At 47.3% G+C, this 25,951-nt stretch overlaps 1 protein-coding gene across 1 annotated transcript in view; it reads right to left on the bottom strand.

Annotated features, from left to right (window-relative positions):
• Positions 1–25,727, bottom strand: part of SLC1A4 (solute carrier family 1 member 4) — an 84,035-nt gene extending 58,308 nt beyond the window's left edge. Inside the window, exon 1 of the mRNA XM_032103551.1 lies at positions 25,704–25,727. The gene's annotated coding sequence lies outside the window, so the exon portion shown is untranslated. The remainder of the gene's footprint in view (positions 1–25,703) is intronic.
• Positions 25,728–25,951: the final 224 nt, after the last annotated feature.

The following is a 25,951-nucleotide window of genomic DNA, read 5'->3' as shown; positions in this document are numbered from 1 at the left end:
CTATCCTTGATATTTGCTGTCAGGGCTTTGTTCCAGCCTGAACTGCCTCCACCCAAGCAAAGTTGCTCCACAGGTTTCAAACACTGAAAAATTGTAGGGAAAACAGGGTTAAAATATTTCAGAGAACAAAGCAAACCAGGAAAGTTCTTCTGTGAGCCAAACACCATTATTTTTTGCAGAGACTTCTGGACTGTGGGACCCCAGCATTAGCAAATCTTGTTAACAATTTGCTTGAGCATTTTTGTGAGGCACCAGAAGAATGGGTTACGTGTCTTATTGATTTAATGACAACTATCGCTGCTGGGAATTGATGCTTTCATTAGAGAAAGCAGGTCAGCAATAGACTTGTGGAAGTCTGGCCTACTCAGGAGGTGGCAGGGAACAAATGGTTTCCCCTATTGAAATAAAACTTACAGGCAAGGTGTAATGCAGGAAGGCTCTGCTAATATCACAGAGCTGTAAGACAGCTCTGGTTCACTGAATTAAAAAATCCCATAGTTGCTGAAACCCACCAAAGATTATGATCAATATATCATCCCTTTGGGAAAGAGCAGTGAAACACCTGATCAAAGCTAGTACTGGTTGCTGAGTATCTGCATTTGAAACCCTGGCAATAGGACTCAGTTTCCCCATGCTGGAAATCTTTGGCTGATGATGCCAAATGTCTTGGATGGCGATTCCTAGAAAAATATAGGCAACATGAGGCAGAGAAGGCTTCCTCATTGGAAAAAACATCAGGAAGGAAATCAGAATCACAGCAGGGTTGAGGTGGGAAGAGACCTCTGGAGGTCACCTTGTCCTGTATCGTCTGCAAATTCCCTGTGGATGCATCTCTATTCTCTCCCTGAAGTCCTTAGTGGAGACATGGGACAGCACAGGCCCCGCTGCCAATCCCTGGCTGAACCATTTGCCCCCAAGTGGGCTTTGTGCCACCAGCCACAACCCTCTGGACCCAGACATTCAGCTGCTTTTCAACCCACCCTGCCATCCTCTCCTCTAGCCTGCAGTTTGTCCAGGAGACAGCGTCAAGACCTCACTAAAGCTGGGGTGAAGAACATCCACCACTCCCACTGCATCCCCCCAGTCACCTCCTTCGGGTTGGTTAAGCACAATTTCCCCCTCACCTTTCCCTTTTTCTGCTGAAACAACAGCAGAGCTCAAGGATGTGTTATTTTAAGAAAACAATGAGATTAAGAGACAGACGCTAAGTGTTCGCAGCGCTTCTGACAGAGATAAACTGCAGTATCAGTCTCTATCAGATGGAGAGCACAGGCCCTGCGCTTCAGGGGAGAGGCTTCATGATTTAATAGAGCTTTCCCACCTCTCACTGGCAAGCTCCAGCCCTGCACACAGATATGTGAGCACCAAGGGGAGACAATCCCAGATGTAAATAAATCATTAGAAGCCCTCACTCAGGGTCTCAGCACTGAAGACATTACTTGGGCACATTTCAAGCAAGAAGCAGAGCAGGTTTCCCTCTGCCAGGTTATGTCCCATATCTCCTGGAGGAGGGTGGATATTCTCTTCATTCCTTCTGCTGCCTCTGGGGCTAGAGCCTGTATTTTCTTTGGTGTTTCAGGCTTTTTAGCAGGCACTTAAGTGTGCATGTGAGTGTACAGTGATCATGCTCATGGTGGGAGAGGGGGATTGAAGAATTTTCTGGATTCTGCTTCCTGTCTTTTTTTTTGTCTGCCTCCCTCTCCACCTTGGCTTTCTGTTCCCCAATGGAGCTGCTCCACGTTACCCTACAACGCAAGCGCATCTCAGCTCTGCAGGTTGTCCTCCGTCTGCAGCCTCCACTCCAGCACTCAATTAGGTGGAAACCTCTAACCTTCTACTAGATGGGAAAGGCAGGAAGAAGAGAAACTTCCATGTGGCTGCTTGTGGTGCAGCATCTACCATGATTGCTGGGGAACAGGGTCATATCTCTGGCATCCTCACTGACTCCCTTTCTGAGGAGGGATGTCCTCTGCAAGATTCATCTTCCTGTACAACGTGCATCCAGAGGCTTTGCTCACTGAAGGCTGATGTTTAAGCATTTAAATATGTGGATCCACAAGAAAAAGGAAAGTTTGTGATGGTACCACTGCTCTATTTCCTCTTAACTCATTGACATTTATTTACCATGACAGTTAATACTCACAGGGTTTAGCTTGATGAAATGAAGAAAGAGAAAGGGAGAAGGACATAAGTAAATATCAAGTATACAGATTGGGAGAGAGGAAATGTCCTGAAAATGCCATAAAACCTGCCAGACATCCTTATTGCTGCCATTGGGAATAAGATATTTTTCAAGTACAATGGCAGCAAATGGTTCAAAGAAGGAAAACAAAGATGTGATTTCGATGACCCCTTAAGAAATCTTCCTCCTTGCTAGGTGAAGCTTCATCTTTTCTGATTAGTTTTTAACACCCTGCTTAGACCACTGTACCGATTACAAAACTAAGTTGCTCCTCCAAAATCAGGATGTCTACACTAAGTAACAGCCAAGGAAGCTCTAGTCCCAAATCCCACATAAGAATCTCTGGCACTCACAAATTTCACAGGATTTTTGGGTGCTCACCACCTCCCAGGCAGGATGTGTCCTCAAATGACTGAACTGAGAAGAAAAAAAAAGAAAAAAGTCCTCTCAAAGTAAAACACGCTTCTGATGCAAAATTAGCATTTGGCAGAGAAGTGACTCATGGTGACTGAGGGCTTCATGCACCCCTTCTCTGAAGAATCCAGGATCTTTTTCTGGCTTGTGATTCACCAGAAAATGGCAGATGAGCACATCTTGACCTAAGCAAAAACTGAGGGTGTTACAGAAGAAGATGAATGTCTCTTCTCTCTGAAATGGCGCTGCTGGCAACTCTGTGATGCCAGGAAGAAGGAAGACAGCATTTCCAGGGGTGGGTTAAAAGGCAGAAAGCCTCATTTATAGTGGATTCTAAGTCTTTGGGAAGCCCGACGGTGAGCTAGTGGTGGATTCCACTGTACACAGAGCAGGATCCTGTGTGGGAGGGGGACACGTCAGCTCTTCTGGGGGCCTGATGCCTTTTATTTATTGCACAACCCCATGTTTTGGCATATTTTTCAGTGTGACCCATAGCCCCCCCCCAGAGTTCAAAAATCCCATCTTCAGGCTCTTCACAAAGACCCCTCAGACTCCTTTGAGAAGAGTCTTTGGGAGTGGGTATCAGCAAAGCACCTGAGCACCATCCTAAACCCCTTCTCTATACTTCCCCTTCAGACACAGCCTTGCATCAGTGGCACTGGGTGCAGCAAAGACAGAGTTTAATCAACACACCACATGAATTGCAGTTTTACCACCTAAATTGCTACAGGGCAGAAGGAAGGAGACATCTATATGTGTTTACTGAGTGGAGCTCATATATAATGAATTTGGGTTAGAGTCCAGCTGCATGAAATGGGGCAAGCACAACACCTCTCGCTCCGCAGTGCACTGGCAAAAGCTTTCTGACCAAGGCAGGGCACAGTGTGGAGCCAACAGGCACATCTGGCTGTCCAAACACTACGCTGCTGCCCCAGGTACTCTTGTGCTTTTTGCAGCAGGGGGTGATTGCAGGAGCCCCGGCTGTCCAGGCAGGGAGAAGCAATGAAATACATTTTGTTTGTGGTTGGATTAGCTGGGTTTACTGATGGCTAAGGTGAAAACACCAGCCCTTCTTCTGCTTCTTGTTTCGTAACTCTGCCACTTGTCATACTTCATTTCTACATCTCTCTTAATTATTTTTTAATCCAGATGACTCCCCACAGCAAAGTCCCTGAGTCAAGCAGTCTCCTATTCTGTAGCACAGAGAAATAAATGTTGACAATGATCTTTTTTTCTTCACATCAAGTAGAATTAAGTGCCAGCTTTTGTCATGACTACAAAATATTCTCTCTTGGCAGAGGATTCCCTTTGGATAAATGCTCGTCACAAAATAGCACCTTCCCAAGCACCCCTCATTAACTATCTCCCTGGTCAAAATTTCCATGACCTTCCTACTGCAAAAACACGATGACACTGATGTCATGGTTTAACCTGAGCTCATCTTAGACAATCTAAATCAGGTTTTGTGGGAAGGGTAGTCACGACTACAGAGCAATACTCAGGGTAAACACTTGAGGTGGTGGATGTTAGCTGAGCTCTGTTGGATGGCAGCATCATGCTGCAGGCACTTGAGAGATCCCTGGGCGAGTGGGTGGGGTGTCATTCCCCATGGCTCCAGACATCCAAGTGCAAAGTCCTTTTTTGCCACTTACGTTGTGAATGCAGGCAAGGGCAAGTGACTTCAGGCTTTATGCTTCCCTTCTCTGGGCTTTCCATGAAAAGGAAGGTGAAAATTGCCCCCCCCATGCTGTTCCTGAGGAGAATCCGAGCAGGAGCCCTTTTCATAAGGATGCTTTGCTGTAGGATCATCCATCTGCCCTAAGGTACCTGCTGAACCTTTTTGTCGAGTGGCAAAAGAGCGATGCAGATGTGGTATCGGGCCAGCCATGCAGACCTGAGCACAAAATGCTGCCTCGTGATGCTGCTGCTGTGAGCAACAAAGACAAGGAAAAAAAAGGAGTAGAATTCAAATCCTCCCATTGCTTTCATGGTAATCAGCATGGCATTATGCAGAATGATTTGTAATTTTACAGTGACAGCTATTATCTTCTGGCAGCCGCCATGACTTAAACAAATGTCTGACGTTGCAATGGGCTGGGGGTTTGTGCCTTTGACAAGAACCTCAGCTCGACAAGGAGCCCAAAGAGAGGGAGATGCTGCTCTGCAGTTCCCATTTCAATCCTGGCCTGTGGATCATGGAATCCTTCCTTGGCGCCTGTGGTGGTGCTGTGATGTCAGCCTCACTTGAAATTCCTTTTGCAGAGCAATATAAGAAACACAACCTGTGGACTTTGCTCTTAACATTCTCCTTTTCTTCCGATGGAGGAGTGTCCAGAATGAGAGGAGATGCAGGGACAAACCCTACAGCCTGACCCAACATGGCAGATTTTGAATATGAATGAGAAATGTCAAAGTAATATCCGAGCTCTTACTTGGGCAAAAACTTCTATTTTTTTGATGCCTGCTAGAAAGGCAAAGCAGGCAGCAGGTGCCTGGGTAAAAAGTGATCAAGTAACTCCTCAGCTGTACAGGTTCACAAGAAATTGTCTAATATTCCTTATGACTCACAAAACAAGGGAAGCAGGATACAGAAAACGAGAAATACTCTCTTTTGCCTTGAATTTGTTTGTCTTTTCGACTGAATTTCTCAGAAATCCAAATCCAGTGACTGGGAGAGCTTCAGCCTCATGAGCTGTCCGGTCCTGGACACCGAAGAGGATCAAACACAAAATGGGACGAGGCTCCAGTGCTGGAATGCTCCAGTTCAGGTTCATTCATAATATTAATATTTCTCTTGCTATCAGGTCTTGTTCATTCAAGATGCCTGGGGAGCTCAGGCCCTCCCACCAACCACAAGAATACCCTGCCAATCCACAGGGATTTCCTATAGTGCTATTTTTAGAAAAAGTTTAGAATTTTGAATCGATAAAAACTGCTTAGGTCAGAGTTCCATCTGTGTCAAGCCTGGCTGGTTTTCAATCAATCTCTTCATTAAATTTCCATGTCTTGATAGCAAATTAGTAAAAAGAAGGATTTTTTATTTTGTAGGAAAAAATTTTGCCTTCCAAGCAAAGCAGATATAATTTGTCCAAAGTTGATCCACGCTTACAGAAATTCTTTGGCTTCTGTGAATATTTTTAGTTTTTATCTGGCTACTTTTGATGGTTTATTTAAGGTGTTGTTGGCACAAGTGGGAGATTTCTGGGAACTTTTTAAAAGCTTTTAAGTTTTTTTGCTTTTATTCTGGAAGCTTTTGTGTGCCCAACAGCTGACAAGCTGTTTCCAGCTCTAGTGGCTTGTCCAATAAAATATATTAATGTTCCCTACGGCCTTGATACATTTCTGTGATGCTCAGAAAAATAGAGGGCTGCAATTCCCACCTCAAAGCCTCTCACCAAGTACTCTGCCTGATATGTAAAAATCCCAGTGTCCTGAGGCATTTGTAATATAAAATTGAGGTTATATAACGCACCATCCCCTTCAATCCTGATCAGGACAGATCCAAGGTCATTTCCCTGGTAACTTCAGGAGACTTTGGCACAAACCCATGGCTTCTTTTTTTATAATTACAAGCCACTTTTGAAAATCTTGCCTGATACCACCAAAATTTCTTCAACCCAAGGAGAGATGTTTTTCAAAATTTTTTCCTTGCAATGCTTCTCCCCCCCACCCCCCCCATGCCCCCAGGTGCTCCTTTTTTAGGGTGAGGAGGTGCTGGTATCTCTTTTGAGGTGTTCCATGCGTCCAGCGCACGAGATCCAATAGGAGGTGGCACAGTGGTCCCTCAAAGCAAAGGGACATTTCCCCCAGCTGGCTCTGGCACATCTGGCTGGGATTTTGTGCCCAGTGGCCCTTTTGGTCTGAAGGCACATGAGCCTCGCCAGCTGGTAGATAAACATCAAACCAGCCTTGTCCAGGTAAAGCCATTTTTACTTATTTCAAAGATGTGGCTGCTCTCCTCAGTGGGCACGGCTCCACAGTGTCTCCATTCCCCTCCTTCACAAGCCCTGGCTGGGCCCTGGGGTCCTTCAATGTTTGAGATCTTCCTTTTAATCTCAGGTTTAGCCTTGAGAAGAGTAAACTCTTTGCAGCCTGAGTGGAGCCAGCCAGGAGCTACTCCCCAATAAACATCTTGTCCTTTGTTTTGCCCAGCAATGTTATCTAGGTCATCGTTTTGCCTTTCCTGCTCTGCCCCACTCAAGGTGGCTGAAACCACATAGAAACCATAAAATGGGGATCTCCCAGTTTTCAGGGCGCATCTTCACCCATTCTTTGGATGCCCACCTCACCTTCTCCATCCTTCTTCCCACCACACTGAGATCTCCTGAGATTCCTCACTTCCTCATGGCAGTGTCTCACCAGCCCCCCATGGGTAGGATTTGCTGGGGTCATTCTGCACAGAGGACATGGCCAGATCCTTATCCCACTATGGCATCTGGTGGGCAGTGGCGTGTCCCTCAAACACCTGAACTCTGTCTCTGTAAAGAAATCAACCCTCTAGGGCTCAGCTGTAACAGTGAGCAGGTCTGTGTGAAAAAAAAAAATTAAAAATTCAAAGAGAGTTGACTTTTATCTCCCCACTCAGCTCTGTGTTTACCTCTGAACATCAGCACTCATGGCAGGACTGTGTTTCCATGTAGCACACACTCCCCTTAGATAATTGCACTTAATTGCTGGTGTTGGTGGCTCAGACGCCTGCCAGGCTCCACCATGGTTCCACCAGCAGCGCTCGGGAGCTGAGCAGGGCCACCACGCATGGTCCACGCTGCATCCCGAGCGTGCCTGGTGCCATTCGCACCTCCTCCCTGCTCCCTTGGCTGCTCTGGGGAAAGCAGAAAGGCCCAGGATCTGCTATGGTAGGATGCAGAGGTCTACCCCAGCTTGCAGGCCAATAGTTATCTGTGAAGTGGGAATAGCCCCTTTCATCTCAGCCAATTAACTCCGAAGGATAAAGATGGTGACTGAGCGACAGCAGCTGAGTTTATCACAGCTTTCAGTTTAGAAGAAACAACCCGCTAATGTGCGCTCTGAGCAGATGGATGTCACACAAGCCAGGGTTTTAGGAAGCATTCCCGATTTTTCTAGACTTCTCTTCTCGAGGCCCTCCCATTGCCTTTTCTGAGCTCCACGGAGATCAGCAAGGACCAAGGTGGGATGGTGGGGGAGCAGCAGCCAAGGAAAGGTAGAGAGGACTGGCTGGAAACCTTCTGACCCAGGATGGGGAGCCCTGAGGCTGGTGTAACTTCTGCCCCGTGGGGAGCTGCAACAGATAACCCTCCCCCATCAGGAAGGGATTTGCACCTGGAGCCATTGTTCCTGTGCTCACACTGCTTTTCTCACCTGGAAAATGCCCTCCTCCAGGGAAGGACCCCACAGAGCTTTATGAAGGCAGCAGTCTGACCCCAGCACATAACTGAGATGCCAGATTTGCAACAGCCTCTAACACAAACATTTTGTTTATTGCTCAAATGGAGTATGAAGAGAATCACTCTTTTTCTGCCTTATTACTGAGGCCCTTGGCTTGTTCTCACATAGTTTCTGAAATGCCCAACCCTGCAGGAAGTTTAACAAGGGCTTGGTGTTCTGCCCTTCGGGTATGAATCAGTGTGAGTGGGCACAGGATAACTCACAGCCTGCCTGCCTGCTCACTTAAGGATCTGCTCTTTGCACAGCACCAGAAACAGGGCTTTATTGCCAAATAAGCCTTCGTTCCTGAAATCATCTACCCCAGCACTCTGAAATATCAAGAGATAAATACTAATTTCAGTGTTTCCCTGAGCCATGCTCACAGAACTTGTTCACAGTGTTTATCTGTATAATTTCAGCCAAAAATTGTTGTAATACTTCTTCTTGGTAATTATTTGAAAAAGCCACTGCAATGTGCCACCTGCCCCTCTGCACAATGTGCCTGTCCCCTTCTTTTACTGGCAGCTACAGGAACCAGATGCCGAGGTGAGGAAGATAATTCCCCCAGGCCAGGAACATCTGGCTCTTTGGCAAACTCCGAAGACCATTGTGTCAACCAACCTCTCTGGTGTGGATTCTGGTTGTACAATGAGGTTATATGCGGGCTGGCACAAAAAGCTTGCTCTTCCCGGCACCTCCTGTCTTCAGGTGGCTTTTGAATGTAGAAGATTGGTTGCTTCGCCCAAAAGACGTGGTTTCTTGAAAGCTTCTCAGCTTATCTATGCTGTCCTTGTTTCTCAGCTGAACCCTTTGCTAGCCTCAGACCTAACCACATTTCTGCCATGCACAGTGGCTTCTTTTTTCCTCGGAAAAGGTTCATGCACTGACCTTTTCCCCACACAGCTCACTTTTGCCTTCTGTCTGTCTCACCCATCTTCAAGCAGTTCTCTGAAAAACCTAAATAAGGTGTTTTGTCATCCTGGATTGTCCCTGAAGTCATCACCACAGAAGACAGAAGAGGTATTTCTCCCAGCAGGAGTTACAGCTGGGCACAATGGTGTTCTCTAGGTCTTTCTTTCCATTTGAGTGACCATGGTCCTATCTTGGATGGCTTAGTAGTATGCAACGGTATGCAGGGTAGCTTAGAGCTGACTTGTAATTCACTTGTGCTATGATGATGCCAGAGATGATTTGCCCAGGCATCACTCAGGTGACGTGGGCTATGGGGCAGGGTGGGATTCTTCAGGTCCCAAACCAGAAGGATTTTGTGGAATCTGCTTTGGGAGTGCATTTATGGGTATAAAAGAGCCGACAGCCACAGGAGGTGCAAACGCAGTGAAGAAAGTAGCCTTTGACTAGTGTTATTTTTTTGGCTGGTGAAAAATATGCTTCTTGTCTTCTATCAAGTGCACTGAAATGACTCCATTAAATTAAATAATTTCCTCCTCTTTTTAAATTTTTTTTTCTTAAATATTCAGTGTTTTGTTTCATATAGTAACATTTGCTGAAGCAGAATGACAAATCATTGTGGTAGAGCTAAACTACTGTGCCTTGAAGAGTTTTGCAAAAATATGGAGTTTTATATTAGATAAACATGGAGATCTTGGTTAGTCGGAGGTAGCAGCAAATGAGGCAGAAATAAAAAACTTGGAAAGTTAAGAGACTGCTCTCTCTGTTTGATTTGCTACTTACGTAGGAAGCATTCTTGAATTTATAGGAAACTTCCTTTGCACCCCTTCTTAAACTGACACTGTGCTTTGCCAGGACCTGAAACGTAAAAATTAAAAATAATGGACTGTCCTGCATCAATTATGAGACTTTTATGCCTTGAATGCCTCTTCTTTCTATTATTAATTGTCCTTTTCCCAGGAAAAATCTTTTTCCCAGATTGTAAAAATGGGCTGCTTTGAAAAGTCTTCCCCAGTCTCCTGATGGAAGGAGGCATGACAGACATGGTTTGGGTTCTACATCTGGTTGCTTCTGGGGCACCTCTTGCCTGTTCCTTCTACCTGCAGGAGAGGAGAGGGGTCCAAGAGCACAACTGCCAGGCCAGAAGTCAGGGTTTTCACGAGTTTCATCTCCAAACCCACTGAGATGTTCATGCAGAAGGGTTTCTCCCTCGGGGCTTTCATTTCATCAGCTCTAGCTGAGCAAAGAGAGTGGGACCACCAGGTCCATGTCACTGCTGTGGGCAACAGCCCCAGGAGACCAAGTTAGCTCAAAGCTAGCTCTGGAATAGCTGCTCTTCGAAAATGGCCATGCATTAAGTGTCTGAGTGGAAAAACTTTACTAAAAGGTGCATTGTGCTGCCTAAAAATAACTACCACGTCTTTGTCCAAACCACATCCCTCCAGAGGGCTCCAGTATTTAAGCACATTTGGATCTAAGAGGAATCCTAATCAGGAAGACATTTTGCTTTGGCCGCAGATCTCTCTGAAGTCACTGGGAAGCATCTGCAGAGGCGCTGGGAGGACTTGGCTGTCACCCATGCCTAGGCACTGCAGCAGCAAGTTGGCTCTTTGAGTGGTTTCCTTTAATTGGGGTGATTGCTCACATGCAGAAGAGCAAATTAAAATCCTGGGAGCTTGGCTGTATGGAGAAGCTCACGGCTGCCTGGGGAAGGCTGAGGGACTGACACAGAACCGTGGGCTCCTTTAGGTCGGGATAAGACTTTAAGGTCATTGAGTCCAGCCATTAACACAGCACTGCCAAGGCCACCACTAAACCGTGTCCCCAGGTGCCACATCTACACATCTTTTAAATACCTCCAGGGATGGTGACTCCACCACTTCCCAAGGCAGCCTATTCCAGTGCTTCCCTAGAAGCTTCTCTGGACCCTTTCCCATCTTTATTGACCTCCTCTGGACATGCTCCAGCACCTCAATGTCTTTCTTGTAGTGAGGGCCCCAAAACTGAAGACAGGATTTGAGATGCAGCCTCACTTGTGCTGCATAAGGGGGACAATCACTGCTCTGGTCCTGCTGGCCACACTGTTTCTATGAGCGGGAGGTATCACTTGTCACCTGATCCCCTGCCCCATGGAAAAAGCTCCCCTCCAGACACCATCTTTGCCTTTTCAAGAGTGTTTGACTGGAGGGAAGAGGTTCCCCAGAATATTGTGTCTTACCACGGGCTGTCCCAGCATACTCTGGGGAGACCACAACGTGCCACACTGAGCCTGTACCTCCGAACTCACTTCCCATCTGTTTCTTCTGTCAGCAGGATTCCTGTACCTTCCCCCCCAAGTAGATGGATGGGATTTTGGATGGGAAGGGTCAAGGTCCAGTTGAATCCAACAGATCCCCTTCCTCCTTTACCCTCACCCTGCCAGGGCTGTCCCTTGTGGAGCTCAGCTTTGCTCCTTCCATGATAGCAGACATTTCAAACACTATTTTAAAAAAATAAAAATAAAATTGTCCCAAAACACTCTCACTCCCCAAAGCTCCTCTTTTTCTTTTCCCAGCAACTTTCTTTCTTTAAATTTAAGATGGTGCTGGTCACCTTTGCTCCAAAAATACACAAAGCTGCTGCATAACTATTTTCCAAATAATTAATCTTTCCAGTGGAATAACTTAAAGCCTCACGTTTCCTGTTATGTTACACAGCTGCAATTTGTAACAAGAGATCCCGCGCTGAGCTACGTGGGCAGAAGGCCAAGGACGTGGTGCTTTACCTACACAAGAGCCCTACATAAATAATCCTTCCCTGCATGTTAAACAGTTAGGTACTGTTCAGTTCAAGAAAAAAAGGAGAGGGAAAACAAAAGCCTTTCTTTTGGTTGTCATTTCACAGTTTGGAGTTAAATTTTCAGTGGTAATCTGTTTTGTTTCGTAAGCTTCAGGGGTTGGGAATGCCCCTTCTCAGCTGCCAGGGACATACATGCTCAGTTCCACTACCAATAGCTGTTTTATTGATTAATTCACATGTCACACAAATATTTTGTCTGCCGTAGAGCTTACAGCCTCCTGTATAACTGGGATCTCGAGATATGCCAAGTATAAGCAGAGTAATCCTTACTTCTCTGCCCAAAACCAGGCTTGGGTGGAAATTGTGGAAGATGGCCAGGGGATAAGGGATGTCACTGGATGGGACAGCCCTTGGAGGGCCACTGGAGCCAGGCATAAATCAGAGGACCCTGAGATGGCAAGAAAGGATGCCAGGAGCTGCACTGGTCCCCTGCCAGCTGGAGCATGGGGACAGCCCTGAGGTGATATAAAGCCTCCCTTGGCAAACCTTCGTGCCTCCTCTGCCTGGCACAACATGCAGCTCCCATCATGCTGGAATGTGGGGGTCTGGCCTCCCAAACTCACTGTCTCCTTTCATGTGTGTTTTACATATCCCTAATAACAGCATCATAAGTACTGTGGGGCGAATGCAGGGCTTAGCTGAAGCAGTAGCAGCGTTTATGGGAGTTATAAGTCATCACCAGAATCATGCATACTGCTATTGTACTTTCAGGATAACAGTGAGAAGGACTGGGACATGGCAAAAATCAGTTGTAAATTGTTGTCTTATCAAATTGAGGGGAAGGATTTCAAAGGCTTTCAGCAAAAGCACTTAAGCATAGTGTGCACACTCACGGGTCAACCTCCTGGTTTCATCCCTAAAGATACAGGTACAAGCTTGGCAGAAGTTTGCAGTGGGATGGGAGGGTCTGGAAGCGTCTAAACCAGTTCAGCACCTAACCTCCTGTGCTGTCAGTGAGATTTTAGGCATCATTCACTTCCAGACCACTAAATACACTCAAAGCATCTAACCTGTGGTTAATGGGACTAACATGAGGGAGGTGGGATGGACTGGAGGATGTGTCCCTTGTAAGAGCAGGTGCTGCTGCTTGCCTCCTCTTTTTGATGAGGAGATGAGGGTCTGAGTGCACTCTGTAAAAATCACAGTTCACTCAGCCCAGCAAGGCAGTGAGCCAGGAAAGATTACTTCCAGCACCTCCCAAATTTGAAGGATACTCCTATCTGTTTGGGGGGGGTACCATGAGATTTCCAGGTGGTGGAGTGGTCTTACTGGGAAGAGTGAGTGAGGAGACTGCAGGCTGTGGTTTCCCTTGGCCCTACCCACGGCTTGTACTCACACTGATGGGATTTACCCCAGGTGATGGAGAAGAGAAGAGCCTGGTGCCCATGTCAGGACCAGTCCCAGCTGGTCAAGTCTGCTGCCCTGGTCACATCACACACATCAGCTGCAATAAACCTTCAAAAGGGAAACAATTTGAAATTAGGCAAACAGGAGAACAGCTTCCAAAAGGCATGAAAATTAGCTCGTTTCATGCTTAGAATAACCCCATTACCTCAATATGCTGAATGAATTATGCCAAACTTCCCATGCACGCATACACACACACAGAATCCCCCTTTGGGCTACTTAACAACAGTGAGAAATTTCAGAAGAAGCAGCTCCTGAAAAGAGAGAATTTGAAACAAAAGTGTTCTTTGGAGCAGAACTACAAAGTGTGTATCATCATGCTTTGATATTTAGAATGGCAATTGTTCTCCTTATTGTGAAATACATTTCTTTTGTACCATCAAATTCTTGAAAAAAGCTTAATCTTGCACACATTGTGCATCAGGAAACTTCTCAAATGAAGACTCTTTGAGACACTGATCAATGCAGTGGTGAGGAAGGTCAAGAGGGAAAAAAAAGCAGCTCAGAGAGGGAAAATTATTTCCTTCTGGACAGAGAGGGCTATTTATTGTAAGCAAGGATGGGGGGAGCTTACGCTGCATTATGAGAAATGATGTTTGTGACTTAACTTCTCCTATGTAAGACCAGAGCTGGGGGGGCTGCACCCAGGTAAAGTGGCTGTAGAGGTAATTGTGCTTCAAGAGTGTTTGATGTTCTCCTCACACATGGGTGCTGTCAAACTCCACACATCTTTAAGAGCTTAAAAACCTGTTTGTGAACTTTTTTATTCCAAAGCACAGAATAAAATGCTGGACTCGCATGAAATCCTTGCCTTTTCCTCGTGTCTGCTCTTAGCTGATTCTGCATATGTGGCTAAACCATGAGTCCACTTTTTTCATCAGAGTGATCCAAAAGACTGCATGTCACCTGGAAATGACTTTGTGTCAGTACAACTCTTATTAGACATCAGAGAATCCCTACCAGCAAATTGGCCCAACCCTGGGAAAACTTCTACCCTTTCTTGCATGGAAAAGACACAAATCCAGGGTCAAATTGGATATACTTTTTCCACCACTTGCAGAAGTTTGGCTATTTTCTTCCAAGTTTGAAGCAGTGGGTGGCAAATCTTGGAGAAGAAATGGAAAGGACACGATGGGAGGTCATATATGGCTAGGGAAAGGAATGTAGCAAGAAAGCTGATGAATTGGTGAAAAGAACAAGCAAGCAACCAAAAAATGAAATAAACTTACAGAAACATGGAGAAGTTCCAGTGAAAGGGGAAAGAGAAACAATCTGGGAATGTCAGGCAGCAACGTGGACAGTATATTTAGTTAAGCCACTGACACTGGTGGGAAAAGTGACAATTGCAGGGTTTAGGTCTTAATCCAACAAGGGAATTTCAGCACGGGCTTATTTTTAGACATCAGTAATCCTCATGATTTCAGTTCAGAAAGGTAGATCCCAGCTCATATCATCCTGTTGTCAGTGTGGACCTCACTGTTAGGAAAAAAAAATGTTTTAAACCTCTTTTAAGTCACATTTTATTTTTCCCTGTGAAAAAAATATACATGATCAAATTTATTCAGATTAATAAGGACATGGAGGTGGCTGTTATGAGCTGGGGGAAAAGGGGTTTGAGGTTTCCTGTGGGCTGAGACAGGTCTGCCTGGGGAGCCTGCTCCTGCTCTGGTTGTGTTTTGCTGAGAGCAGGCAGAGCCGGAAAAGCAGAATGATGGAGACACTTCCAGCATGATGGAGTGAGCAGCAGGACATGGGCACCCAAGACATCACATCCTCAGGAGTGGGACTTGTCTGGTGTGGAGAAAAAAGGACAGGTCACAACTGTGTCCACCCCAGGCTGTTGCAACCTGTACAGAAGACGGCTTGGGTGGAAAGAGAAACAGAAGAGCACATCTGAGGGGGAGCATTGAACATTCAGTGTACAATTAATTATATTTACATTTGAGATGAGATAATATTATTAGAGTGATTTATTGATTGCTTCCAAGTCCACTGTCTCCTCTTAAAAGTCAGACTAGACAGAAGTTTCATATAAAGTATTTTATTCACTGGATTTTAGGGTGGTTTTTTTGGAGGGGGAGGCAGGATTGCTAGTTCTTTCTGCATCCATCCTTTTAAAATGCTTTCAACAGTAAGTGTTTTGAAGCTTTCAGACACTGAGAAAACAGTGATGCTTGGAGTCACCCACCTTCAAGTGAGCTGTTCCTATGTGGAGATGGTCCTACTCTCCCTCAGTGACATTTTATCACTTGCTGCAAGCACTGCAGTGTCCCCTGACACAGCAAAGCCCATCACAGGCTGTTTGTTATGTGCCAGTGATCTCCACTGACACCAGAAAGATTAACCACAACCTCATTATCCCCTTTTTGTGCTGGGCTTTGTACTGGTAAACCTGCTGGTTATTGAAATACCCACGGAAAACTGCACCTCCTCCTGCAGAGGTTGCACTTAGCCAAGTCCACACGGCTCCAGAGCTTCAACATCGTCAGGGAATTTAGGAAATTAGGATGCCTGAAGGGGTTGCTGGATGCAGTGCAATGTCATGGAGAGATGGTTCCTCCACTGGACATTGATGTGGCACCTGTGGGCCCCATGGAGAGCCCCAAATCTGGGAGAAATTATCACCTTCCTTGAAAGGGAGCACATCTCAAGGCATTGGCTGATCAGAAAGACCTGCCTGTGTCAGTCTGGCATCTTCTGCTGAACAGGTTGGTTTTTAGCAAATAGACCCATATAAGAAGAATTTGTCAGCAGGTTACTCTGCTTCTTTCCATTGGATTGACGTCACCAACTTCAACAATGTCCCATAATTTAAAATTTATTTTGGAAGAGGGTTGAAACCAGTCAGATTTGGCTAGTCCATCCTCATCCTTTTATCAGCGACATCATGAGTCACTGAAATTTAGGAAATCAGGAAAAGATAAGGAGAACTCCATTAACTGGGCTCCCACAAATATACATCAAATTGCATCTAAGTTTGCCAAACCTTCCAAGGAGGAATTAAGGAATACAAAACAGATGGAGAAATGACTGATATGAAGCAGGTCAGATGCTCAGAAAATATAGCAGCGTTGCAAAAAAAAAAAAGGGGGGGGAATAACTGGAGTCTCATTTTAATCAGTATAAAAATTCAATCCCATGATTATGCAAGCATTTTATACTGTCTTAGATACAAGTTCTGTGGAAGAAGTGCTTTATCATACCGTGCTGCTATGGGGCTGAGAGCAGGAGCTCAGGAAAGCAAGGTCCAGGTCTTTTCTCACCCCAGCCCTGAAATCTGGATTAGACAGCAATGGTTTAAAAAGATCAGGCAGGAACAGCAGCTTTATTTACGGGAGGGTTATCACCATGGTGTGGAGTGATGGTGACAGTGATGGGAAATTTGGGCTAGAAATGCTCACTAGCATCCCTCAGACTTTTGCCTTTAGTCAGCTTTGAGAGCAGTGTTTAACCCTGCAGAGAAGGGATCACTAAGTGGTGGCACTGACCCAGCCTGCGCATCTTGCCCAACTTCAGCTCCTCTTCTTCCTCCTCTGACCTTTCACTATGGGGAGAGGAGGAGTGAGGTGGGGGAGCAAACAACACAGCAGGACTTCAGAAATCCTCCCAGCATCCAAGTCAGGAGGAGGCACAGACCTTGGACACCCATTTATTCCAGTAAGAAGCATTTATCAGCGCTAACCGGGCAGTCGCAAGAGCAGGAACCAGAATACACTTAGCAACACTGGGGCGAGGCAACGCGGCTTGTAGGGACGCGTGGATCATTTCCCTCCCTTTCTCCCCGAGCCTGACTGCGGCAGGCAGCCTTCAACCCCGTTTGCACCTCCCGGCCTCCCTCTCCCGGCTCCATCCCTGCCAAGCCCAGCTGCTCGGCTCGGGGTGCCGCCGCAGCTCCCGCTCCCCCTGGCACGGCTGCTGCGGAGCGGGGACGGGGAGGGCCCTAGTGACGCACCCGATTGGTATTAGAAGACTTCACTGGCTATTTATAGGCCCCCACCGACCGCAGAAAGCTCTTGGCCTCGCTTTTTCTCCCTCCCTCCCTCCATCTCACTCACTGGCTTTAGCTCAGCACAGGAGGGGGAGCAAAAGAAATGCTGTCAGTAAACCAGCGAGTCCAAGTGCGACATTCCCAAGCACAGCAAAATTTCTGCTCCTCCGCTAGCGGATTCAGTCTGAACAAATTATTTCCAGCATGCCGGCCTTTCACTCTGGTGTTCTTTCCTCCTTTTCAGCCTGCATTTCTTTCCCGTTTTGCCTTTTTTTTTTTTTTTTTTTTCTTTTTCCCTCTCTCTCTCTGCGCAGTTTCACTTTCCAGTTCCTGGCATTGGCTTGGCTGTTCCTCAGCAGGGCTGGATACAGACCAGAGAGGGGGAGACCTCTCTATTGAGCTTGGCAGATTGCCCCAGTTCCTGCCAGGAGCTTCCCTGCGTGTCTCTCTCCAATACCCAGGCTGAGCCTTGACCCTTATTTTGGCCCACGACATCTAATGCTCTCCTGACTGCAGGGTCTGGCTTCAGCTCCCACGGTCACCGTCTGAAGGACAGACCCATGGTCTCCACCCTTGTCACCCACGTCTCTCCAGCCCCTGCCCTGTTCCCGTGCCGGTGGGTGAATCACTGAGGACTAAGCAGAGCTGTGGATGGAAACTGTACCCACGCATCGACCCTGGGTGCTTCTTCAGTGTGGAAAACCACAGCAATAAGTTTTAAAGTGCTGTTGTTGCAGAAGCACAGTCTGCTCCAGTTTGGGGCAGAGGCGGCATTTGGAAATGCGAGTAAAAAATTCGGTACACCTGGATACGGCCAGTGAGGTAAAAACAATGCCTAGTGTCCACAGCAAAGGCACTGATGGAGAAGTAAAGCCATTTATAATCACTTCAGCGAAGTGAAAAATAGAGGTCACTGGAGGTGCACATCCATTCTTTTTTTAACAAAACAATGCTGATTTTCACAATATTTATTGTCAGAAGCATTTCTAACAGAAACACTCCCATCTGCGTGCAGGCCCTCAGGTTTACAACAGAGGTAAGAGACAACGACTGTGGGAATTAAATCTGGAGCAAGCCATTTTTCTTCCACTTTCTCACTGAATTAACCATTGCCCCACCTAAGACACTCCGTTCCTTGCAGCTCCATCAGCACTTCAGGGCTAAAGCAATTAAGGGGTGGGAGTGTCTCGTCAGTCTTATCTTTAGGTAAATCACTTCACCTCTCAGTTTTTGTATGGCACCCTGCTCCACGCTTATCTGTGGACTTGCAGGCTCTGGGGCTATCTCCCACTGCAGGGCAGGATGTACAGCATCAACTCCAGGCACATCCCCAGAGGGCTGAGGCTTGCAGCAACGCTGGCAGACAAATAACAGGGCCAGGGTCGGAGAGCTGCTGCAAGCAGCTGGTCCCAAAGCTAATGCATTATGTTTTTCAAATTTATTATTATTTGTAGTATTTACTATGTCCAGTTCTGGGCTCTTCAGTACAAGAGACATGGAGATCCCGGTCCAGCTCCTGGTCCAGGAGAAACAAAGTTGATCAAGGGACTGGAGCCCCTCCCTTCTGAGGAAAGGCTGAGGGAGCTGGGCCTGTTCAGGCTGGAGAAGAGACACTGAGAGGGAACCTCATCCGTGTGTGTCAGTGTCTGCAGGGAGGGCTCAGAGGATGGACCAGGCTCTGCTCGGCGGTGCCGGGCAATGGGACAAGAGGCAGCGGGCAGGAACTGAGGCACGGGAAGTTCCACCTGACCATGAGGAAGAGGTTCCTCACTGAACAGTGCCCGAGCACTGGGACAGATTGCCCAGAGAGGCTGTGAGGCCTTCCTTATTGGAGATACTCCAGAAGAATCCAGACACACTCCTGTGCCACGTGCTCTAGGACAACCCTGCCCGAGCAGGGAGGTTGGATCAAATCACCGTGGTCCCCTCCTATATGACCCAGTCTGATTCTGTAGCTCATCAAAATGCAGATACAGTAATTCATTTGAACCTGGGGATGGTGCTTAACATTTGGCCACAGAACCAACAGCATTTTACTTTTTCTTGACAAGCTTGTCCCTTCATAATTTTCCAATCCCATTTCTAAACCTCAATGCGAATGAGGCTCTTGCTAAAGGTGTCTTACTTGCAGCTGTGTCACGACCAGGTCACATGGGCTGAAAAACTGGGTAAGAGAAAGGAAATTCTTATTACCTCTATGCAGCTCCTTTAGAGGCTTCACAGAATTGCATTTGCTGTGTCTGACAAGGTGAGTGGGCTGCCAGTGGTCAAAAACAAGTTGATGCGAAGTGGATGGGAAGTGTCCTGGCAAAGGGAAAGCACCCCTTCTCATCTGACCGTGCTGGAGGGTGCATGGTGTGGCACTGAAGAGCCATGTACTCTGCTGACCTCTCTCCTCACACTCTGCAGAGCTGAAAGCCTACAGACCCTTTTTAGAGTCAAATCAGTACATATGGATTCCCCTTGCCACAAGTGACAGCCAGGACACTTCAGCGTTGCATCCTTCTCAACTTGGATATGCTCTAGCCCTGCCTTGAAAACTGCACGGTCACCCTAGAAATGTGGGATAAGCCAGTAAAATTTCAGGATGCCTCTGGAAAGCTGTTTCAAAAGCAGGTCAGAAGCAACAGCCTGCACATGAAAATTTTTATTTATTCCCCAGTTCCTACTTCTTCAGTTTTGGAAAGGTACATTCATAAACCATAAAAGCAAATTATCCCTTCACCAAAGATCCAGCCTTGACCTTTCCGCAGCACAATTAAAATGTGAAAGCACTTTTGCTGTATGACTGAAATTGTTCCTTTCATTTACACGCCATTTTCTGCCAGCAGCAGAAAGGTGGTCATGACTCACAATAAATGTCTGGTCGTCCTCCTACAATAAAATCCTGATTTTAAGGGACTTGCAACTTGAGCTGGACAAACACCTCATAAGATGTAACTCTTGAATTCAGCACCCCTGTCCACATGCAGCTTTGTTTCCTCCAATTTTTGCGTGTGAAATTTTCTCACTGGGCGTTTCCTAGAAGTAAATCTTGTTCTCATGGACCACACAAAAGCATCCCTGCTACAAGTACCTGACGCATTTGACAGAGGAATGTGCTTGTTTCATTGCTATAATTTATGGTATTTTTGCCAGTGCTACAGTTATGCCACTCCATTCCTAAGCAGGAAAAACCACACAGGCTCTGCCTTGGATGGGCTGCAGTCAGATGACAGCTGGTAATGCTGAGGTGCTGCAGGTGGCACACATGGCTGGGGAAGCTTGCACACAAGCACCCATTAGGCATTTCACAGGTCTACATAAAAGTTCTGCTAATTTCTACAAAAAAAACCCCCATGTTTAAATTGCAGTTCAGACTTTGGACTTAAGAGTGAAGTGCTCACCATTGTGTTTTAATTTAGTAAATGTCATGTGGTTTCTGGTAATGGAATAATACAAGCAACTCAGTGTGTTATGCATTCATGGATTAGGTTGGAAATGTTTGTAAACCAGGCAATAAAGCTGTATGAGCAGAAGTATTGACAAGATATTAGTGAACTAATTTGAGTTTTAAAATGATGGGAGAAGTTGGTGTTTGGCAGTGCTGTACAGGGTCACAGACACTGGACAGCTGAAAACATTATAACCAATAGAAGCAACATGGTCCAAGGTGAAGAGCAGCTTACAAATGGGTATAAATGGCATGAATTAGGGATAAAACATCACAGATTTTTTCACCTTTAGGCAAAGGAGGGTCTGTTTTCTTGCAACAAGAGCTCTGGATCTTCGCTCCTGGTCATTTAGGAAGCAAAGGGATTGAGAATGTGGTGCTAAATTGCCAAAGAACACACATGAGCCTGATTATGTGGTGGTAGTAGTAACATTAAACTTAAATCTCAGTCCTTCAAACTACACAATTATATTGTATGTCCTGTAACAAACCCAGTATTCTCCATGTAACTATTTAGAAAGATGAATGTCTTTTAAAAAAAGTAAGCATATCACACTGGTATACCTTTATTCCCAGTTCTACTTTACAGTTGCCAACAGAGAAAGAATCAGAAGTACCCAATATCTACATGAAATGTATAAAATGGCAATTATCTCTGTTTCAGCAGACAGTATTGTTATTTCTTTGCTAAATACAGATGGTCTCCTAGAATCTATAAAGTCATTGCAGCTGGACAATGTTTATAGGCCTATGGCAGAGGATGGTTTTCAAAGGAATTTAAATATTGCAGGGAGTGGTTTTATATTCCAGGGCCCCAAGTTTGTTTTGTGATAGCGGTTTAGTTTCACTGTTGCTCAAGAAAGGAGCCCTCTGTTCAAGAGGGAAATGCAGAAGGTGTGAAGTGAACAAATAAAATGTTCAACTTTCCATCCCTAGCAGAGCAGAGGAGTAGGAATCAGCACGGCAGAAAAAGAGACAAGACTGGATAAACAGCAGAGATACAAATCCTGAACAAATCAGACACGTAATACTGGTTTGCATTCCCAGAACATAAATTAACACCTCGTAAGATGACTGTGTTTCTGAGATAAAATTTTGCTTTCCATGAATACCCTCTAAAACAGGCTTTAAAATCTTTCCATAAACATTTCAAGCCACTAGTCGAATTGAAGGGAATGTTTTCAAAAAGCAAATACAGCTGAAGGAAAGTCACTGCTTTTATTCACTTAAAAGTGAGTATTTGCAGGTCTTTAAAGGTATTCCCCAAGGTCAATAATTAACTAAACAATCTTATTTTGTACACATCTGTGGTGCAGTAAAAAAAAAACAGGCTCCAAGGTCTTTGTGCAAAACTATCAACAAGATCATCTCAATTGTGCTCAGAAGAACAAATGTTTCTAGCAATTGTTCTCCTCAACATGATACACACTTTCTGGTGCTCCCTAGAGGTAGTTGAAAGTGAAGTTTATGTCACCAGGGCACCTACACAGGATCAAAGGTTTCTGACTGCTTGGGATATGCATGGATGTGAGCAGGGAGGGATCAGGCCCCTCTTGCCAGACCCTGAACTGATTCAGGCTTTGAAACTTCAAACCCATGAGCTTCAGGGGAATTGCTCCCTGCTTACAAGGGTGGAAGAGCTGCACCAAGCCCCTGGGACCTACCGCAGCTACAGGCACACTGCACCTCCAGCAGGCCTGGCTGCCCGAGCTTCTTTTAAGTCTGGATTTTGTGGTTTGGTTCTCTCAGGTAAAGCCAGAGCCAAGCCCATGACACACTTCCTGCAGTTTTGCCCCACACACAAATTACAGGGGGACAGCTGCTGGATCTCCCAGCCGGGACACCAACTACCCCTGCTGAGCTGGTCCTTGTCCTGGTTTAACTGTGAGCACTCCTGAAGCAGTTTGGTAGAAACGCTGTAACTTCTAAGCCCAGTCTAACTGAGGAGTAGCTTGTCTCAGATCAGCTGAAGCAAACACAATCCTAAACAACCAAACTTGCAAACCCCAAACCAAACCACCTCAGAGAGAAATCACCTTCGGCAGACAGGCCGCGTTTTCACTTTTCTCTTGTAGCTGTGAAATTGAGACTTTCAAAGTAAAAGCCTTCATACAATTGCTGCCCTGCCAGCGCTGGCCCTGAAAAACCCTGCTGTATGTCGGGAAAGCTGCAGTGCTGTGATGATATGAAATATTCCCTCGGCTGCTGTCTCTGGAAGTGTGTGCAAAGCCCCCGTGGAAGGCTGTACAGAGGCACAGGATGATTGCTTATAGACTTCCACCAGCCAGAAACAATCGTGCCCAAACTCACGAGCTCAATTTCTGTCTCGATTCTGTCAGATTATTGCTGTTAAGGAAGGCACAGCTACGAAAAGTCTGCCCTGAGATTCCCACCCTTTTAATTTCTTTGAAGAGGTATGTGTGTGTGTGTGTGTGTGTATATATACTCATCTATCATTGAATGGTGAATACTCTGTTCATTCTGTTTGCCACACTACACAGGACCTGATGCAAAGCCCTCTTTAGTGCAGCGTTCAGAAGTCTCTAAGCATGAATCAGTGTGACCACTGCCGAAGGCTGCAGAACCTTGCACGTATTTTAACCTCTTGCTAATGGCAGGGGGGGAAAAAGAAAGACGACAGATCCTAAATTCTCTGCTTTTGCTATCAATTCAAAGATGGAAGTCACTTATAAACATCCTTCATTATTCCCAATGATTACTTGAAAAGAAAACCTTACCCCCACTGTCTTTTTTTCTTCCTTTTTTTATTCCAACAGGATGGTCTTAAAGGTCTTATTTTCCTCTCCTTTCGTATTAGAGCAATTTGAGTACTGTCCATCCTGGATTCCTTGCAAGACACTACGGCAAGGCTGGCAGAATGGGGCCTTAGAGGCTAAGACACAAATCTGAGAACCTTTTTTTTTTGGTGTATGATTTGACAATTCCTGCTTCAAATGAAGAACTGTGAAATCTCCCCTCCAACTCCCCTGGATTTCAATAAAAGCAAGCAGGAAAAAAACTGTAATTAGTCCCACCATTTCTAAAGTGAAAAACATGAATAAATTATTGCAGGTTACCATTTTTCTGCTCTTCAATTACCATGAATGTCAAAATAAGAAAAAAAAAAACCCTCTATTTATAGCAGTCCATTGATAGAGCAAGTTTTTAAAGCAAACAAAATTGTATTTTTCCAGCCTGTGAAAACGCCAATGTAGTCCCTTATTCTGTTATCTTATTATCTTACAGAAGTCTATCACCTGTTTTATGCTTTTACTGCAAAAAACAGGTCTTAGTGTAAGAGTTTGTACATAGAGATGAACAGGTAAAACACAATTTGAGTATCTCATTTCCTTCACGGGGATTAAAATTTTGGTACGGTTCCAGTATTTGCTGGAAACTCCTACTGGGCATTACTTCCTCACCGTACCCAAAATAAATTCCTCCAAAATTAATCATTTGTGATAACAGCGTTGCTTTTTTACACCACTGACGCTGCTCGTACCTGTCAATTCCCCCCCAGCAGCAGGAGAGAGGAATTGCACTGCCAGCGCTATTATTGCTCTCACTTTTTCATTCACCGGGTCAAATTTTGATATCGTGCCGGATCCTGGGATGTGCTTTGTTCTCTAAAATTCTGTCAAAATTAATAAACAACCAAGACCTTGAGCCGAGACACCTGTCAAATACATGCAACCCCCAACCTCCCACTTCCAGACCCCGGTGCCCCGGGGGAGGCCGAGGCTCTCCCGGCCGAGCTGCAGTCCCCTCCCCAGGCTTTTCACCGCCGCCAGCAGAGCCTCCCCGGCTCTCCCCGGACCAGGCCCCGGCTCCGCTCTCCTTCCTCCCGCGGGAAACGACCTTGGCGGCGCCGGGGCCAGCCCCGATCCGCCCCGGCCACCTCCCGCTCCGCAGGCGGCTCCGGGGCGAGCCCTTCCCCTCCCCGGGGTCTCGGAGGCGCCGGCCCCGCCTCGCTCGCCGAGGTTCCGCCGCCCGCGGCCGCCGCCCCCGCTCCCTGCGTGACCATCTCCCCGCCGCGCCCCCGCGCGCTCCCCATTGGCCGGCCGCGCCGCCCATCAACCCGGTCCTCGGTGCTGATTGGTCGCAGGCCAGGCCGGCGCGTAGGTCCCGCCCCCGGGGCTCCCCCCGGCCCTCCCCGGCACTTGGCGGCGGAGTGTCCTCAGAAGACTCGCTGGGCCGGAGGGGCCGCTCCGCCGCTGGCGGCCGGCCCGCGCTCCCATTGGCTGCCCGTCCTGCCAATCAGACTGGCCGCGGCGCGCCGTTGGCTGTCGGGAGGCCGTGGGGCGGGGCGCTCCCCCCGCCCCCGCCCGCGAGGTGCCGCCCTGTGACCAACTCCCGTGTGTGAGTCACGGCAGCGCCGTCAATGCCGTGTGCGGGCGGGCGGCGCTGCCTGGGCTGCCCCGGCCCCCCTCCCCCGGCACAGGGCTGGCGGGCCGCACTTGTCACCGTGTCACATCCTCCCCGCCGCCTGCCGACCCGGCTCACCCTCCCCAGCTCGGCCGCCGCCCGGGGCCGCCGCGGCGGCATGGGATAGAGCCGGGCACAGCCGCCCCCGCTGCTCGTTTCACACTGACCTCCCCGCGGTTTAAATCCCTCCCCCGCGTGTCCCCCCCGCCGCCTCTTCGCCTCCCCCGCGCCCCCTCTCTCCGCCGAGCCCCCGCTCCCCCGGGCACCTCCCTCGCCGGTCCTCGCCGCGGAGCCCCCGGAGCGGGTGAGTGCCGGGCACGGCCCTCCCGGGCTCGCTGAGGGGGCTGGGGGTGCGGGGGGCGCGGGCCGGGGCAGCCCCGGGCTGTGCGGGGCCGCCGCCGACAACTGTTCCAAAGTTGGGGCATTCCCCTCCCAGCGCAGCCTGGCACTGCCCGCTCGGACTGCAAAAGAAAGGGGGGAAAAAAAAATAGATACAACCCCCCCCCGGCGTCGTTGCCAACTTCTAACGCGTGTCGTGCTGCCGGTGATTGTAATTTTGGTTTTATTTTGTTCTTTTCCCCGCCCTGGTTGAGGCTGTGGTGATGGTTGACGTGAGGGTATCCCGAAAGCCGCCCGGGTCGAACAACCCCTCCATGCCAGGCTCTGGCCACTGTCCGTCCTGGAAAAGCGGGGAAACCTACCTTTTGTATTTCTAGGTGCCCCATCCTCCTCCCCGCCCTGTCGTTCCTGGATGTTTCGCTGTTACCTGGGCTTCACTTGCCGTGGCAGGAACATGCGTGTTTGGAAGGGGGAAGCCGTGGTCCGCAGCGGGGAGTTTTGGTGTCTTGGCTTAATATTGGGAGCGCTTGATGTGAAATGGTTATGCCTCTGTTTCACTGCTATTGATTTTTCTTCCCCCCCCCCTTAATGTATTTTTAGAAACGTGAAT

Source organism: Corvus moneduloides, chromosome 3, assembly GCF_009650955.1.
Source record: "Corvus moneduloides isolate bCorMon1 chromosome 3, bCorMon1.pri, whole genome shotgun sequence".
NCBI lineage: Eukaryota > Metazoa > Chordata > Aves > Passeriformes > Corvidae > Corvus > Corvus moneduloides.
This window is presented reverse-complemented; position numbering and strand designations above follow the sequence as displayed.